Raw genomic sequence first — 19204 nt, 5'->3', positions numbered from 1 at the left:
TTTGATTCTTAACTATCAAACTGTTAGTTATCATGGATATGATTTATATAATAAAACAACACAGAGTGAGCCCATTTGGTCCAACATGCTTGTGCCAGTTCTTTGTGAAAGTCCTCTAAATAAGCCCATACCGTCCCCTTGTAAGCTTGCTGAGTGCCCATGTACCAACTCAGGAACTGTGCCAATCCAGGTGGAGCTGGGACAGGTACAACCAAGGTTTGACCAGTCACAGTCTTCCCTGCTTGCTGTCTCCACCTGTGGTATTATCATCTCCCACAGAATTTGTCAGCTCTCTGCCACATTCCCAAGCTACAGATGTCTGGCGGGAGTTACCCATGAATGACAGGCTTTGCTGTTGCCTAGCAATGCCATCACCAAGCTGCCTGGCTCATTGTAACAAAGCTGCCGCCCCCAAAATAACATCAAACTTTCACTTGCGGACAGTGATAGGATCTTAAACATTGGGCTCTGGAGAACTTTGTCAGCCAGCAATAATTCAAAGAATCCTAACAAGCAAAACAGTTTGAAAGCTCTGCTGACTAGAAGCTATTTCACTGACTAGCACAAATAACCATCTTTGTTGTGAACGAGGAAGCTTGTCCACACTCACCAGGCCTTCCCTTGTTCCAGGACAGGGGATGCAATCTACTCATTGTAGAGTAATTTGCTCAAACAAAGAATAATTATTGATAATGGGGAGGTAATGACCTAATAACATTATCTCTGGACTATTAATCCAAAGACCGAGGCAATGTTCTGGGGGAAAAATAAATGATTTTTCTGCTGGAAGTCAGAAAGAGAAAGAAAAATAGAAACAGAAATTGCTGGAAAAACTCAGCAGGTCTGGCAGCATCTGTGGAGAGAAATCAGGGTTAACGTTTTGAGGTCCCGTAATCTTTCATAAGAACTGTGATCCTCCTAGACCTCCTGAGTTTTTCCAGCAAATTCTGTTCTTGTATGTACAATGCTCTGGGGATCAGGGTTCAAATACCACCCTGGCACAGGTGATATTATCTTTGAAAGAAATACAAGTGATCAGTTATCCTTCATTTAGGCAGAGAGCCTTCAACATCTGATGATCAGAAATGAAGCCCAAGATAACTACCTTCTATCCAGCAAAATAGAATTGTTCCATTAATAAACACAAACAATGGTGAGGAAACTCAGCAGGTCTGGCAGCATCTGTGGAGAGAGAAACAGAGCTAACATTTCGAGTCAGATATGATTCTTTTTCAGAGCTGCCATACTTCCAAGTATATTCAGGGAGACTATTAAAACTTTCAGATAATCTCAATTTGTAAAGTCAACAGTTGGGCAGAGGTAATGATGAGTGCAATTTCATAATCAAATGAAAGAAAATAAGAGTGATCTGAAAATGGAGAGAGTTGGGAGTGCGAATTTGGGACTAACAGGATTTGAAAATGTGAACAGTGTTCCAATAGATGTAAATGTGATTATGTTGTGAGGACCTGGGAGAGCAAAGTCAGATCTAACAGGAACCAAATACACATTAGACCATGTGAACTCCAAAGAGCCCACACATTTAGAAAATCCAGATGGAAGCCCACACACCAATAGAAGTGATGGGTTTAGAAGGTGCCATCAATGGAGCCTTGGAAAATTGTTGCCTTGTGTCTTGTAGATGGCACAATGTTATCACTGTGTACCAGTGGTAGAATAAGTAAATGTCTCTGTTGAAAGACGGTGTACCAGTCAAGTGAATTGCTTTATTCTGTATGACGTTGAGCTTTGAGCATTGCTGGAACTGCATTCAACCAGGAAAGTTGAGGGGAAAACTCAAGTTCCCTAACCCTGGCTATCTTAGTACTAAAACCATCTAGCATTACAGCTGTTAGCTATTACCACATCACAGTGTTACATAGCTCCTCCCTTGATGTTCTGGAGTACAGGGATTATATGCTACTAAACCCACAGAGAGACTTATAATACAATAGCTCAAATTAAATATTACTAATAGAAACAAACTAAGTCTATTTTCTATATTTACCCTAATTTGCTTTGCCCTTGTGTTGAATGTCGTCCTCTACTTTAGTGAAAAGAAGCCTTCTAAAGATGAGGACCAATGGGTCAAATGGCTTTCTTCTGTTTTGCAAGTTCAGTATAATTTTTAACTCAGCACATCTGGAAGAAACTGAATCCAAACTCCAAACTAACACACCTGAATCAGATGTGGAGTAAGTAAAGGACAGGAACAAGTTGCTGCCTGGAGTTAAAAGTAAATGAGAGCACCTTCACTGTTAGAGATCCAGAAAGGAGACCCAGAATAAGAAGGAATTCAAGGTGTTATATATATTTATGGATGTTATTTATAGTGTTTCTGTAGCAAAATGCCAGGACATTAAAATAATTAACTGTTGATATTCATGTGATATTAATTGATAAAATATAAGATGATCAGAGGTCAAAGAGCAAAGAATTTGCTGAAGTAAAATAATGGTCTGATAAAACACAAATCAGCCAGCAACTCATAGGATAGAAGAGTTACCTTGAGTTACAAATCACTAAAAGTTGATAAATTATTTCTGTTGTTTTGCTGTTCGCTTTGGAAAAATCCCACCTCATCCTCATAACTTCTATACACTTCATAAATCTGTTGCCTTTATTTTCCATTCAACTAGAGTTAGGGCTGGACAGGAACAGTCTGAAATTTATAGTCCTGTAATACTAGGCAGCTCAGAAAGGAATCTATTTAGATGGTGGAGTTTTATTTCTACAGATAGTGAAGTGTTCTTCCAGAATGTTAGAACTTCAAGTTTTAAAAACAAAATCTTGTCTTTTCTGTATCTTCTTTCTCTCTTTTGTTATTTCCATCATCCTTTCACTCTCTTTCTGTTGCAAATATACTCAATTTCTGTTCCTTTCATTCTTCTACTTCTTGCTCAGTCTTTAAATCTGATTGGTTGAGGAGATACTTGTTTGGGGCCCCTCACTTATTTAATGATCAAATTCTAGAAAATCTGGCCCAATTGAAATTCTGCCCAGCACATTCTCTCTAATCTGCTTTCCCATTAGACAAGTGTAATTTATGTTGACCTTCAGTTCGATACTGATGTCAACGAGAGGCAAAATTGCAATTTTTCAGTCTGGAAATTGTCTTGGGCAAACATTTTGATCAAGGTGAGTTTTAGGATCATGATGTCTTCCCTTCCTTTTCAATTTCAATTCATCTTTGGAGCCAGAAGAGTTTGAGATTTTCATTCAGATTCACAAGCAGATAATACTTGACATGGAAATTTTTAATTGCAGCAGGAAGCTGAATCTGAAAAAAAAATACAGAATGCTGAAGAAACTCAGCAGGTCAGTCAACAACTGTAGATAGAGAAAGAGTTAACTTTTTGAGTCTGCTATGAATGTTTTTCAGAGGTATCCGAATGAATCATGATCTCTTCATCTCTACACAATGCAAGTCATTCAGCATCCTATCAAGAGTGTTTTCTCCCATATGTTCAACAATAGCAGCACATACTTATGTTGTACCCTTAAGCTTGCCAAATGTGCTTGTGGATTTGAGGAGCCCTCAACATGATTTCACTTACCACTGTCTCATCTGTGCTGTCTCTCAACAAGACAGATTTCAACTTTCCTCGGAGACTTTTCCCAATTCCTTTTGGCTATCCAACCTGTTTCCCATACAACCTTCCACACCTAGCCCAATCCCATGCCAACTCCACAACCATCTAATGCTCGCGATCCTTTCAATGTCCCACACAGAAACATCCATCGAACATGCGCAGTATTTATAACAAAAGTGCTGAGATTAATTTGTGAAAATCATAGAACTCACTTGTCACAACTTCATTGTACACTGCTAAAATAAATGATCAGGGTGAGAATCCTGGAATCACTGTTTTCTGGTCACTCACCTCCATTCTGACATTGACAGAGGAATTAAAAATCCTGCTTTTGATTATTAACTCATCATGAACAATTCTTAAGGAGACCATCCAATTGTGGCTGAACTGTGATGCAAATGGACAATTGAGCCAGTCACATGCAGATGGAAAAAAAACAGACAAAAACATTCTGAGCAAATATTTCTATCCTGGGATTAATTAATAACCTGTGTCTAAAATTGACCTAACTTTGCTTGCATACAAATTACCAGGACAATGAAATATAAACTTTTGGTCCCCATTAGGCAAGTGAGAGATTTTCAGTGAAAAATTGTCTTTTTTTTGTTTACATAGAGTTCTGGGCATGGGGTTTGTTAAGACAGACTAATTCATTCATGATGCAATTGACTTCATTGGAGACAAATGATCATATTTGGAAGAGCTTTTGTCTCGTGCTGAGATATAAAATAACTGCTTCTCCTGAATGCCTCCAAAACTAGGGCCAGGCTCACAATTAAACAGATTTACAGATTGTGTAATTAAAGTCCATGATTACTGAGATGTAATTAGAGTATCACATGTGGGGAACAATCTCCTCAGCACGCTCCCATTTCTAAAGACAATCTAAGTTGCTGCTTTATCTAATTTGTGCCAATTAATTGGGACAGCATGGGCAGCAGTGGTATCCTCACATGGATCAAACATTTATTCCTAAAAAGACAGAAGGATCAATATTGATCTTGTTCAAAATATGCCAATATCATTCAAGCTAATAGTTATTAATGATGTTGTTGCTCTAGTAAATGCTGGACCAGCTATCACTGTGTTTAGTTCCTCTCAGTCTCTGCTACACAGTGCTAATATGTAAAAATGCCTATAATTTACATTGCAGGTGGGGGTCTTGTGACATAGTGGCAGTGTCCCTATCCTGAGCCAGGAGGTCTGGGTACAAGTCCCATAAACTCCAGAGTCTATAACAATATCCCTCAACAGGTTGTGTTGCAATTATCTATAATTTAGATTGCATTGTAATAGTAGCCATTAACTCCAATGGATCCATGTTGTGTTAATAAGACCATTAAAGATATGAGCAGAGCAAGCCATTCAGTCCATTGAGTCTACTCTGCTGTTCAGTGTGATAATAGCTGATCTGATAAGCCTCAACTCCACTCCCAGCTTTTTCCTCTAACCCTTGATTATGGAGCATTTATGGCATAATGGTAATGTCCCAACTCTGTGCCAGAAGGTCTGAGTCCAAGTGCCACCTGTTTCAGAGATGTATAATAAGATCTCTAAACAGAATGCTGAGAAAAGATGTGATTACCAGCGGTGGTGGTGGAAGCAGAGTCATTAGGGACATTTAAGCAACAACTGGACATGCACATGGATAGCAATGAGTTGAGGGGTACGGAGGTTAAGTTATTACATTTTACATTAGGATTAAACTTCGGTACAACATTGCGGGCCAAAGGGTCTGTTCTGTGCTGTACTTTTCTATGTTCTATAATGAAATGTCTCTTCATCTCAGCCTTGAATATATCTTCACAGCCCTCTGCTGTAGGGAATTCCATTGGTTCATGTTACTCTAAGAGAAATTTCCTCGTCACCTTTATCTTAAATGTGTAACCCCTTATTTTGCAAGGGGTCACCAAACTTGAAACATTAACTCTGTTTTTCCCTCCACAGGTGCTGCAGACATACTGAGTTTCTCTGGTGCATTCTGCCCTTATCCCAAATCCCTTCACGTTTTTGCTTTCTGCAGTCTTTGCTGGCACTGGTAGTAGCCTTCCAGGAATCCTTATTTTCTGGAAAAGTTCCAGAAGATTGGAACTGCCAAAGCAATGCCTCCATTTAAAAAGGGAAGGAAGCAAAGAATAGGTAACTAACGGGCCAATCAGCTTAATATGTGTTGTTGGGAAAACATCACAGTCTGTTATAAATGATGTAAGTTTTGAAGTTTTTGCTCACTCATTCAATATATCTGAATCCCTCTGCAGACTCTTTGTGTTATCCTCACCACTTGCTTTCTCATCTATCTTTTGTTATCCACAAATTTAATATACTCACCTTCCACATCCAAGGTATTAACATAGATTTTAAATAATTGTAGTCTCAGCCCGGATCCTCCATTAGTTACAGGTTGTCATCCTGAAAATGTTGCTATTATTCCATCTCTCTGCCTTCTATTATCTAGCTAATCCTCTATCCATACTAATATAATGCCTTGAAAAGACGACCAGTATTATCAAAGACACCTCCCATCCAGGTTATAATCTCTTCCAATCTCTTCCATCAGATAGAAGATACAAAAGCTTAAACACGTGTACTAGCAGGTTCAAGAATAGCTTCTTCCCTGTTGTTATTAGACTGCTGAATGGACCTCTCATATTTTAAATTTAATATTGACCTCACTCTCTGTGCACCTTCTCTACAGCCATAACATTGTATTCCTTGCTCTGTTCTGTAATCCTCTATGCACTTTGTATGATATGATCTGCCTGTACTGTACGCAAATCAAAACTTTTCACTGTACCCAGGTACATGTGACAATAATAAATCAAATCAAATTAAAGAAAAACCTCCAACACCATGGACTCTTACATTGATTAGCCTAATGTGTGGTATCTTATCAAATGCCTTTTGAAAATCCAAATACATCCACTGCTTCCCCGTCATCTATCCTGCTTGTTACCTCCTCAAAGAATTCTAATAAATTTGTCAGGCATGGTTTCCTTTTAGTGAAGCCATGCTGACTTCTATCTGATTATATTACCTATCTCTAAATGTTGCACTATTAATCTTTTACAATAGACTGCCATATTTTCCCAATAATAGACATTAAGCTGACTGGTTGATAGTTTCATTCCCTTTTTAAACAAAGATGTTACATTGTCAGTTTTCCAATCCTCTGTGGCTTTTCCAGAATTTAACAACACCTGGAAAATTAGTATCAGTGCATTCTGTAGCTGTATTCTTTAATATCCCAGAATATAAAAGTATAAAACATATATATTTACACAATCGGTTCTGATATAAAGTGACAGTTCCATTCTTGTGTGACCCCTCATTATAAGAAAATCGGGTAATAGCAGCACGTTTCAAACTAATAGGGGCAGAATCATGTTATAGCCAATACAGGTAAAGGACATTTGTGTTCTACAAATAATGGTCTAAATTCTTCAATCCCATTTTAGCTAATTCGCGTTGAAGAAATGCATGCTATAGCAGAACTGATTGTATGTCTAAATGCCTGATTCTGCAGAACTTAATTATTGCCAAAAAGAGACATAAAATTGAAAGATTTTCATCTTAATGATCAGTACTGGGACACAAGCCAAAGTTTGAAAGGGAATATCATCATGCTGTGTAAATTGGTGTTCTTTTTTAAAGTTGTATTTCTTGCATCCCAATGTTGACTTGCAGAAGACATAAAAAGCTTCAATTTTGTGTCTTTTTTTAAAAATCAATGTTTTGATTTAACATTTTTGTTTAGTCATTATTTATGTTTAATCAACCAATGTGTTTAATCACTCAAAACCAACTCATTTGAAGGCCATGTCATTTTTATACCTGGCACCATACTGCAAACAGAATTATTCTACTCAGAATTCAATTGTTTTTGGAACTTTGAGCAGGGCAGTGGAAGCGATTAGATTTAAGTTCAGATTGAACTGAAAAAGAGTCATAGCAGACTCAAAACATTAACTTCTGTTTTCTATGTTGATAGATGCTGCAGACCTGCTGAGTTTCTCCAGCATTCTCTGCTTTGTACCATACGATGTTGATAACCTGGAAACTCATTGATCTGAAATGTCAACTTTGTTCCTCTTTTGACAGGTCTGCTGTGCATTCTCAGTTTTTAGTTGTGGAATTTCAGCATCCACAGTTAGGGAGCTATGGGGATAGGGCTGGAGAATGAGATCAGCTGAGTGACTTTTTGGGAGCCGGCACGGATTAGATGGATCAAATGGCCTCTTTCTGTACTGTACATTCTATAATCCTATACAGTGCCTTACATTGTAGATAACATTCCGACCATTACAATTCATAGCTCCAGGCTGCATGTAAAAATGCATGTCGCCATGGCAACTCAGGTTGTTTGTTTAGGATTGAGGGTTTTGTTTGGTGAAGGTGGACACAGTTACCTCTGCTGGCTGCATGGTTGGTGTGACAGAAATGCGGAGTTTAACCCTGATCAGGTTGGTGTACAATTCAGGATCTGCCTTCAGCCACGGAACTGTCAAAGAGGATTGAGGCTAATCTCCTACATGGACTGGGCAGGAGTGAAGCTGGAGAAGATGATTAATGTGGTGACCTTGCTTGCCAATGACTCTGCCATCCCTGTGTGATTTGGCAAGAGGCATCCTTGCAGCAGATGGTACTGACTGATCTTTAGACTGCCGAGGCCTGTTCTCTTAGTACTGATGTAACTGTGGTTGTCAACATAATGTCAGCCATTGGTTGTCTACTGCAGTGCTTACCAGCTCTCTGGCCTAATGCTCTTCATTTATATCACTTCAGCCATGAAATACTGCATTTGGGACAATTTAAAAGCAACACCCATCATCAATATCAATTGTAAAACTAAGCAACAGGCATCTACTAATTTGTCACACTCTGAGCTGAGGCAAGCATTTCCAGTTTCAGAGATCCTTTTCACTTCCAGTGCCTAGAGATTTCCTGTACTGGCAAGACTTTATAACTGCTCTCTCGACAGTGGGTTACCTTGGAAGTCTGCGGACGTTGGCTTGGAACATTGCAGCATGTTTATTGTGAAAAGCATCGCTGAGCAATGTTCATTTTGAGGAACGTTCTACGCAATGTTTTAAGTTCAAACAAGAGAGCTCAGACATCCTCAGCTGGGAAACCTACAGTAAAATCGTTTATTTTCATAGCTCCAATTGCTGTGCTCAAAGCCAGCTCAGGCATTTCTTGTATTTAAGCTAGCAACGCTTTCCTGGATCATAGGATATATCCAAGCGGCCGTTAAATGTCGTTAAGAGAAGACTTGACAACAGCAATTTGATTAAATATGAATGTTTATTAACTAATAATAAAATACAAAAAAGAAAGGAATGTTTATTAAGTGAAAAATAAAGGAAATAAGCAATAAGCCTCAGGCCACTCTGTCCATCAGGGACCCTTTGATCGATGACTGGTCTGGATGCTTAGGTTTGTTCCTTGCAATCCTGGTCTGAGGTGAAGTCCAATGACATGGAACATAACTCCCTCTGTTATACAGAGTAACAAACAGCCAGTACAGAAAAACAAGTACAGATTGTGCTGTCTTTGCCACAGGGAGAAAGTGAGGACTGCAGATGCTGGGGATCAGAGCTGAAAATGTGTTGCTGGAAAAGCGCAGCAGGTCAGGCAGCATCCAAGGAGCAGGAGAATCGACGTTTCGGGCATAAGCCCTTCTTCAGGAATGAGGAAAGTTTGCCCAGCAGGCTAAGATAAAAGGTATGGAGGAGTGACTTGGGGGAGGGGCGTTGGAAATGCCCCTTTGTCACATACAAGAATGTTCACAGGACTCATTCAACTATGTCAAATAACATCATCAAATTTAATTCTTTAGCCCATCCTATACAAACACCCAGATTCAGCTTTAATCTCCAAACATTTCGACAGTTGTCAGACATCATATCTTGTTTTACTTTTGCTATGTGATTGCTTTTTTAAAAAGCAAACACTGTGCGTAAAACTAACTTTAACCCCAGTGCTGTCAGATTGCACCTGATGAGGAGGTGGTATAATAGCGGGAATGTCATGAGACCAGCACTCATAAACCCAGACTAATATTCTGGGGCAGCATGGTGGCTCAGTGATTGGCACTGCTGCCTCACAGCATCAGGGATGTTAGTTCAATTCTACCCTCAGATGACAGTCTGTGTGGAGTTTTGGATTAGAGTGGTGCTGGAAAAGCACAGCAGTTCAGGCAGCATCCGAGGAGCAGGAAAATCGATGTTTTGGGCAAAAGCCCTTCATCAACTCTCTATTCCTGATGAATCTGGTTTCCAGCATCTGCAGTCATTGTTTTTACCCTGTCTGTGTGGAGTTTGCATGTTCTCCCAGTGTCTGCATGGGTTTGCTTCAGTTTCCTCCCACAGTCCAAAGATGTGCAGGTTAGGTGGATTGGCCATGCTAAATTGCCTCATAGTGCACAGGGATGTGCAGGCTAGGTGGATTAATGGTGGGAAATGTGGGGTTATGGGATAAGGTAGATGGGTAGATCTGGGTGAGATGCTGTTCAGAGGATCAGTGTATACTTGGGTCAAATCAACTGCTTCCACACTGTAGAGATGCTATGCCTTGACTCAGAAACTGAGATTTAAGGTGTCAGATGTACAATAAAGTATCTCTAGAGCAGGTGAGTCTTGAACCTGGATTATTGATCGTGACTTTACTACCATGTGAAAAGAACCTTGTGGAAGTTCATTGTACGATTGCAGTAGAATGGTTTACTAGGCATAATTAGTAAGAATTTTGAGGAATATACCTGGTCCCATTGGGGAAGTCAACTGCCTCCATCCAAAGACTTTGTGACATTGTCCGATTAAGCGGATCTCAAAACAATAAAAACGCCTTCAAAACCATTATCTTACGAAATGTCCTGCAGGATCTACATTGAGACTTCATTGTGATTTTGTTGGCAGCGAAAGAAAGCAAATCTACAAGTTAAATTTCTAATACTCAGCAAATAATATTAATGAAAATTATTTGCACATGCCATGGTACCTTTATTCCTCTTCTAAGTCCCCTCTGTGTGCTCTCTGTCAACAAGGTTCCTTCATGATTGCAAACAGAAGTAATCTGCTTTCTGATCTAAAAAAAACTCCTCACAATTTTTTTCTGGTAATGATGAAAGAACACAAGGCTAAGATATAAAGGAAGACTTAGCAACTAAAGTTCACAGAATGATATCAACATTTTCATATGAAAGTAAAGCATAAGTGATAAAAATTCTGAGGTATGAATCCACCTATTTTTGAATTATATTTTGACTATATATCAATAAAGGCAAGAATACTCTGAATTTCTTTTCCACTGCATTTAATTATCATTTAAAAGATAGGACCTTTGAAAAAAGGTCTATTCAATCTCGATTGAGTTTTCTTTGTGTTTGTGTTTCCATTGTAAAAATACAATATCAGTATTCAGCAGCACATCCAATGTTGATATTCTGATAGCTATTTTGATAAAAGGTATCTCATGGAAGAACTTGTATTTATATAGCACCTGCTTATGATCTCAGGTCTTCAAAAGGGACCTAGCTGAAATGAAGAACTTCTTTTTCATAATCAATGTTTTAACATAGGAAAAGTAAACATTAACTACATCTGGTTTTTAATTCAAAAGTAAGGGCTAGACAGATTTATTTTCCTTAAGAAGGGTCATTACACATTAAGGTTTCAGCATGTTTCAGAGGGGTAAAATTTCAGAAATACATAAATGGCCAAAGCTCTCCCTTTCCATTTTGATCTCCAGTGTAACTGGGAACATATCTTCTCCAACTCCCTGTGACCAGACTGATGAGAACTGTCACACTCACAACTCAATGTGCTGGGCTTTCAGCTGGAAAATGAGTCTCCTGAAGTAGTGTCTCCTTTTAATTCACTCATGAAGTGTAGACACTGCTGGCTCTGCCAGTATTTATTGTCTGTCTCCAGTTGCCCATTGAGAAGGTGAAAATGAGCTGCCTTCTTGAACTGCTGCAGTCCATGCACTGTAGCTTGACCCACAATGCCCTTAGGGAGGCAATTCCAGGATTTTGACCCAGCGACACTAAAGGAACAATGATTTATTTCCAAGTCTGGAGCTCTTTATTGGAACAATGCACCTAGGTAGTCAGCACTATGGTGAGTGGATTGGAGAGAAACTTGGAGTTGGTGGTGTTCCCGTGTATCTGTTGCCTTTGTCCATCAAGATGGAAGTGAGTTTTGAACGTGCTATCTACTTATCTAAGGATCTTTGGTAAATTTCTGAGTTCATCTGGTAGATAGTACACAGTGTTACAGTGTTATTACTGAGCATCAGTGGTAGAGGGAGTGGACGTTGGGCCAGTCAAGCTGACTGCTTAATCCTGGAGTTTCGTGAGTGTTGTTGGATCTGCACTTATCCAGGGAAGTGGACTTGTACCTTACAGATAGTGGACAAATCTTAGATTTGAAACATTAACTCAATTTTTCTTTATACACAGTGCAGGACTTGCTGAGATTCTCCAGCAATTTCTGTTTTTATTTCAGATTTCCAACAGCTGTACATTTTTGCTTTTATTAGATATTATTAATTACTGTGATATTTGAAGAATACTGAAAATTGATTTCTCCAGTTTCTCCACTTGAGCTTAACATACACACATGTATCAGTAGAGCTGGAATGCTTGTAAGAGAGAATAAGGTTTAATGGTTAACTTCTTCTGACTAAATAATGCTATTTCTGCCCAAGGACATTAATCTAAAACCACTCATTCTGGAATGCTGAAAATTTGAGTTGAAATCTTAAACTTCACTCCATCAAAATGGCCATTGTCATTATTGTACCTTTAACAGCACCATAGAATGCTGGCCAAATTGACCCTCATAAGCACAATGTAGAAAATAATTAACAGGAACTGAAATTGCTGGAGAAACCCAGCAGGTATGGCAGCATCTGTGAAGAGAAAAATCTTGTTAATGTTTTGAGTCCAGTGCCCATCTTTGGAACTTTGTGAAGGAGTTTAGTTTTCTGTTGAGTTTAGCCAGCAATTCCTGCTTTTGTTTCAGATCTTCAGCATCCACAGAACTTTGTTTTATTACAGGAATAGTTATTTGTCGGAATTTTAATCCACTGGATATAAATGGGATGGGAGATGTTTCCCTAACTCTCAGCTCAATTTTTTCAAATGCAATTTTAAATTTCATGTGACAAAGACAGTTCAAAGTGAGAAGGATTTTTCTTTATTTGTATATTGGAACTTGACTTTAGTATTAGGTGTGAAAGGGACATTTGCTTTCTTGTAACAGTAAACCTGCCTGGAGCTGGTTTGAAGGTCACAGAGAGGTCATGACTTTGCAAATCTCTTGAAAGACAATAAGGTACTTGTAAAGTGTTTGCAGTCATGTTAGAAATTTGTTAGATAATTTGCTCACAGTAAGGTCCTCCAACAGCCATTGCAACAGAGGACCACAGAGCTGCTTTCTCATTAGAGAGAGGCGGTGAGGCGACTGAAGGTGAGTGTAACCAAAGGGTAACCACGACTCAGGAGAGGGGTGAGCTTGAGAAGGTGAGACTTTCATGATGTCCTCAGTCAGAATTAGACCATGAGAAAATAGGTTTGTTTTTGGGGTTGATCTGTTGATTGAAGGATAAATATTGGCCAAGTCACCAGAGATAATTCCTCTGCTCTTCTTAATCACAGATTTTTTACATTCTACCAAGCGGACAGTTGTAGGGTCAGTTTAGCATGTTGTCCAACAGACAGGGGAGATGATAGGCTAGTGGTATGATCGCTACATGGTTATTCCAACAAACCCAGGTAATGTCCTGGGGGTCCACTTTGAATTCTACAATGGCTGATTGCAGAGTTTGAATCCAAAATCTGGAATTAAGAGAGTAATGATCACAATGAATCTGGTGCGGATCGTCGAGAAAAGCCCATCTAGTTCACTAATGTCCTTTAGGGAAGGAAACTGCCATCCTTATCCGGTCTGGTCTTACATGTGACTTCAAACCCACATCAGTATTGTTGACTCTTAACTGCCCTCTGGGATAGTAACTAGAGATGGACAATAAGTGCTGCCTAGCCAGCGATGCCCTCATTCTGTGAATGAATAAAGGGACAAAAAGACAGCACAGCACTGGAGTGTCAACAATGGTTTTTCTTTAGTGCTCAAACCCTAAGGTGTGACTTGAGCATTACAGAGATAACTGAGCCACATCTGACACTCAGTCTGACAGAAGGAAAACAAATGAGAAAAGAAAACACTCTAACTTTCACCTCAGATAACAAAAATAAAATATTGGAGATGCTGGTATTCAAGAGTTCAGATGAAAACGTCCTGAAATACCAACTCTGTTTTTCTCTCTCCACATGTTGTGAGCTTCTCCAGCACTTCCTGTTTTTATCTAACCAAACATTGCCCTGGTTAATGTTTGAGCCTTCTAGGTTGGTTGTTTGTCCGGATTTGGACACATCGATGTCAATCATTAGAGTCGAGGGTAGCATCCACTATGTCTGAGTGGACATTATTTTTAAAACCTGTACTTCCTCTGAAAGCAATGGGTGACACACCAGAGGAATGTAAAATGACTGCATTGTCAATAATGAGCTAGTCAGCTTTTCGAGCTTGCTCCGCCATTCAATATGATCATGGCTGATTTGATTTTAATCTCAACTCCACATTTCTGCATATCATCAAATCCATACAGCATGGAAGCAGGCTATTTAGCCCATACCACCCTCTAAAGAGCATCCTACTTAGACCCACCCTTCCCTGTAACCAGACATTTCTCATGGTTAATCCATCTAACCTGGATACTATGAACAATCCAACTAACCTGTAAATCTTTGGACAGTGGGAGGAAACCAGAACACCTGAAAGAAACTCATGCAGACACAGGCAGAATATGCAAACTCCACACAGACAGTTGCCTGAAGGTGGGATTGAACTCTGGTCCCTGATGCTGGGAGGCAGCAGTGCTAACCACTGAGCCATTGCGGCACCTGTGCCCACAGCTCTTTCAGCTACTTGGTAGTTAAGAATCTCACTACCACTGTCTTAAAAGTAGTTAACGATTCTGCATCTGCTACCTTTTGAAGATGGGAATTACAACGACTCCAAATGCATTGAGCAATTTTTTTTCTCATCTCTGTTTTAAATGATCACCCCCTATTTTCAAACAGTGATCCTGAGTTCTAGACTCCCCCACAAGAGGAAACATCATTTTAACATCCACTCGTTCAAGTACCCTCAGGATCTTATATGGTTCAAACATATCTTTGCAAAATATCCATTATTTTGTATCTTAAACATCAGAAGCATATTGATGGGATCTTGATTGAATTTAATAATATAGTGCTCCCAGCGCTGTGACAGGATGCGTGTGGAGATGCTCATTTGATTGCTGTCTGTATAATTATTCATTTCTGCTTGCATTTCCTATGCTGTTTGACACTCAGGTTATGATGTTCAATCACCCTGAAGACAACTTCCTGCTTAAGAATGTACATCACTGCAGACAGGGGTGTGAATAGCAAGTAATCTGCAGTCATTGACTCTTGACAATGGCGCAGCCTGACAAGAAAGTTGAAAATATCCTATCGGTGCTGCTGCACTATGAAAAATTAACTATTTATTTTTCTTCCTTGTTCATATGATCAGTTCAGGCAACGTTGCTGATTCAATGAGCTGTAAACTATCCCATGCAGCACATGCTTCCAGTAGGTATGGATGCTGTGTAAAGTTAAGGGTGCCCTGCTGTTTCCCCCCACTGGCATTACCCCTTTGGTTTCCAAGTAAAGCATGGCTTTCTCAAGCATTGTTTTAAGCAAGACTAAACAAACTCTACCTCATTTCATATACACTTAGTAAATGGGCTAGTCATACAAGTTAAGATTTCTGACTTTGGATGGGGAGATTTAGTTCTCACTGTCTTGACCACAGTCTACTCCTTCTCTTGGTCTGTCCTTTGCAAATGGTGCACCTGCAGATATTTGGTTACCTGATGCATCGATGCTTATCTTATCCCTTGTGACATCAGAAAGTGGTTGTGCTGTTGAAGAATCCAACAGACCTTGTTTTTCTTACTAGTTAACTATTAATTATAAAACATTATATTCACAGACACATGAGTATCTGGAATCATGTTGTTACAGAGAGCATGTCATGCTTCAAGTGATTGCAGGGTAAGATGAAGTCTGAGACATTTTAACCCTCAGGTTATATGCATAGGATTCAGTGATAATGTCATGAGTTTTTCTTTCAAAGATACACTGATGTAATGTCCATGGATAAACAACACCATTGTCTTATTTCCAAATATTAAAAACATCCAAAACAGGTATAGATGGATGTACAGAGGCATAGGCACATGTTGTCAATTTGGTAATTACAGATAAAACAAAGTTTATATGATTAATGTTTTAAATGTCATCATTACACTTTGAAGGTAGACAATTTATCCTGATGAGATAAAAACTGAAAGAACTGTGGATGCTGTAAAACAAAAACAAAACAGAAATGACTGGAAAAGCTCAGCAGGTTTAGCAGTATCTGTGGATTGTTCACTGAGCAGATCTAGTATAGGCCCTTCGCCCCTTGATGTTGTGCTGACCTTTAATCCTACTCTAAGATCAAATTAACCTACATACCCTTCAATTTACTATCATCCACGTGCATATCCAAGAATCGCTTAAATCTCCCTAATGTACCTGAGTCTACCACCAACGTTGGCAATGCATTTCACATACTCACCATCTCTGACATCTCCCCTAAACCTTCCTCCAATCACCTTAAAATTACGCCCGCTCATGATAGCCATTTTAGACATGGGTAAATGTATCTGGCTAGCCTCGCATCATCTTGTACATCTCTGTCAACTCACATCTCACTCTTCTGCGCTCCAATGAGAAAAGCTCTAGCTCCCTCAACCTTTCTTGATAAGCCATGCCCTCCAGTCCAGGCAGCCGCCTGGTAAATCTCCTCTGCACCCTCTCTAAAGCTTCCACCTGCTGAGCTTTTCTAGCAATTTCTGTTTTTGTTTCTGATTATTCCTGATGTGGTGATTGAATAGCCATCTGGAGAGCTGTTGGTTATTCCTGGTTATTCTTGGTTGATTGCTCAATCGGACTTTGCTGCTCAATCAATGTCATTGTACTATCATCATCTTTGGAGTGGCCTTCTTCAATCTCTTCATGGTGATCAGTGTGCAGCACATTGGTCTGAATTGACACTTATTCCATTGCAACGTAGCACCATAGTCAGTAATATTTTTGTCTAATGTCGAATGATATTTACTGACCCAGGAGATCTGGGTTCAAATCCCACCTGCTCCAAAGGTGCAGGTTGGTTGGAAAAGGTCCAGAAATCTTTTTCAGTTTCCCCTTATTTGTATTGATATCTTATTTGCACTTTCTGCCTGGTGCTCAGTTTAGGTAGGTTTTTCTACTTTCTCGCTTACCATGGATTTCTTTAATTCACCTCTGTCTATGAAACATAATGTACTGTATCTCAGAATGGTTCATTAATTGGGTGCTGGGCAAGTTCATTTACACTTACTTAGCAGCAAAAGTCCCTTCTCCACTGGTGTTACATGAAATTGCAGTAATGCAACATAAAATTCTTGCTGCTTAACAAGATTTTCTTGTAGATACCATTCACTCTACTAAACAATTATGAATATGATTAGAGGTGTGACAATGTAATAATGGGTCACCACCCACTCAGCACGCACGTTCTCTCTGTGCCTGCGTGGGTTTCCTTCGGGTGCTCTGGTTTCCTCCCACAGTCAAAGATGTGCAAGTCAGGTGAATTGGCCATATTAAATTTCCCATAGTGTTTGGTGCTTTAGTCAGAGGGAAATGTGTCTGGGTGGGTTACTCTTCGGAGGGTCGGTGTGGGCTGGTTGGGCCGAAGGGCCTGTTTCCACACTGTAGGGAATCTGATCTAATCTACTTCTTCAAAAGACACAATTGTGCTAAACTTTTTAATTTTGCACTTATCAGGATAATTTACAAGAATATCAATTCCAGAAGAAAACCAACTTATATGATATAAGCGTGCTGATTATTTGGTGAATGGGTCCTGAATGGTAAGTGTGTTGCCATTAAGAATACTCCTATTAATGCTGAATGACAGTTAACAGCCAAGCATTGCTAAATTTGAAACCAGGGAGTTTGACTCTGATTGGTCAGTGATTTGCCCTATGAAATTGTTTTCCTGCAAATTGGTGTCACCTGTTTTGTGCATTGTCATCAGCTCACCGTGTTTACATATTCTTTCTCTCTGCAAACCACGGTGCCCTGTCTACTAATATATGTTGCTTCCCATAGACATAATTGTGCCAGATCATGAGCCAATCCTAAACTTGGTTGGCAACATAATTCCTAACACACTCAGGATTATCCAGCACACACTGTTCAACTGCAAAATCAAAGCTAATGTTGGACACTGTGTTACAAGTTTCATTCCCTGCCTGTACCTTGCTAATCCTTACCATGTGAGGAATTATGCTAACATGCAATTTGAAATCATATGGGGAATCATCCATGCAGTGTGGTGCACTTTTGTGTACTGGAATTGCTAAATAAATAGAACCAAAAATGTTTATCTGTCTGATGTAGCCTTAGTCCTTTATGCTGTTAAATTCCTATCCATGTTATTGTACTGCTGCTATCAGATCTGACTTCAGGTTTGCTCTTCTTCATATCATTGTTTATTGCATGTAAGATGTAAACATGACAATGCCTAATATTCAGAAGTACGCTAAGATTAATCATTGTTGTGAGACTATTTGATGAATGCTGACATCGGTTGCTCATCAATCTATGTCTGTGTTCTGATAATGCACTGGCTAGATCTCAAGCCCCTGCCTCGCTCTCTGCGTGTTTTCTTCTTTTTCCTTCTGTTATCTCCGCCCACACTATACTATTTATGCCTAACGAGGAGCATCTCCATATCATCATCATTGCTAGATTGTCCAGGTTCCGAAAGGCCTAACACAACCAGAATGTTTCTGCCTATTGATCTCAGAAATGGCTTCTGAGAACTCAGCCTTTGTTAACCAATGTGCTGGATAATCCTGAGTGTGCTAGGAATTATGCTGCCTATTTACACATCATCACGCACATAAAAGCAGAATTCTGCAAATGTTGGCAATCTGAAACAAACACAGAGAATGGAGTCAACCTGGCACATGGGAAGATGGATGTGATTGTTGGAGGTCAGTCATCTCAGGTCCAGGATATCTCGGCAGGATTTCCTTCGGGTAATGTCCTAGGCCCAAATATCTTCAGCTGATTCATCAATGACCTTCCCTCCATCATAAGGTCAGAAGTGTGGATATTTGCTGATGATTGTACGATGTTCAGCACCATTTGTGATTCCTCAGATAACGAAGCATTCCATGTTCAAATGCAACAAGATCTGAACAATCTCCAGGCTTGGGCTGAGAAGTGGCAAGTAATATTCATGCCACATAAATGGCAGACAATGACCATCTCCAGTAAGAGACAATAGCAATACATCACTGATACCCCCACTATTGTCATCTTGAAGCTTACCATCAACCAGAAACTCAACTGGATTCACCACATAAACACAGTGCCTACAAAAGCAGATCAGAGACGAGGAATAGTGTGGTGAGTAGATCAT

The sequence above is a fragment of the Chiloscyllium plagiosum genome, chromosome 29 (genome assembly GCF_004010195.1).
Source record: "Chiloscyllium plagiosum isolate BGI_BamShark_2017 chromosome 29, ASM401019v2, whole genome shotgun sequence".
NCBI lineage: Eukaryota > Metazoa > Chordata > Chondrichthyes > Orectolobiformes > Hemiscylliidae > Chiloscyllium > Chiloscyllium plagiosum.
Note: the sequence above shows the minus strand (reverse complement) of the source record.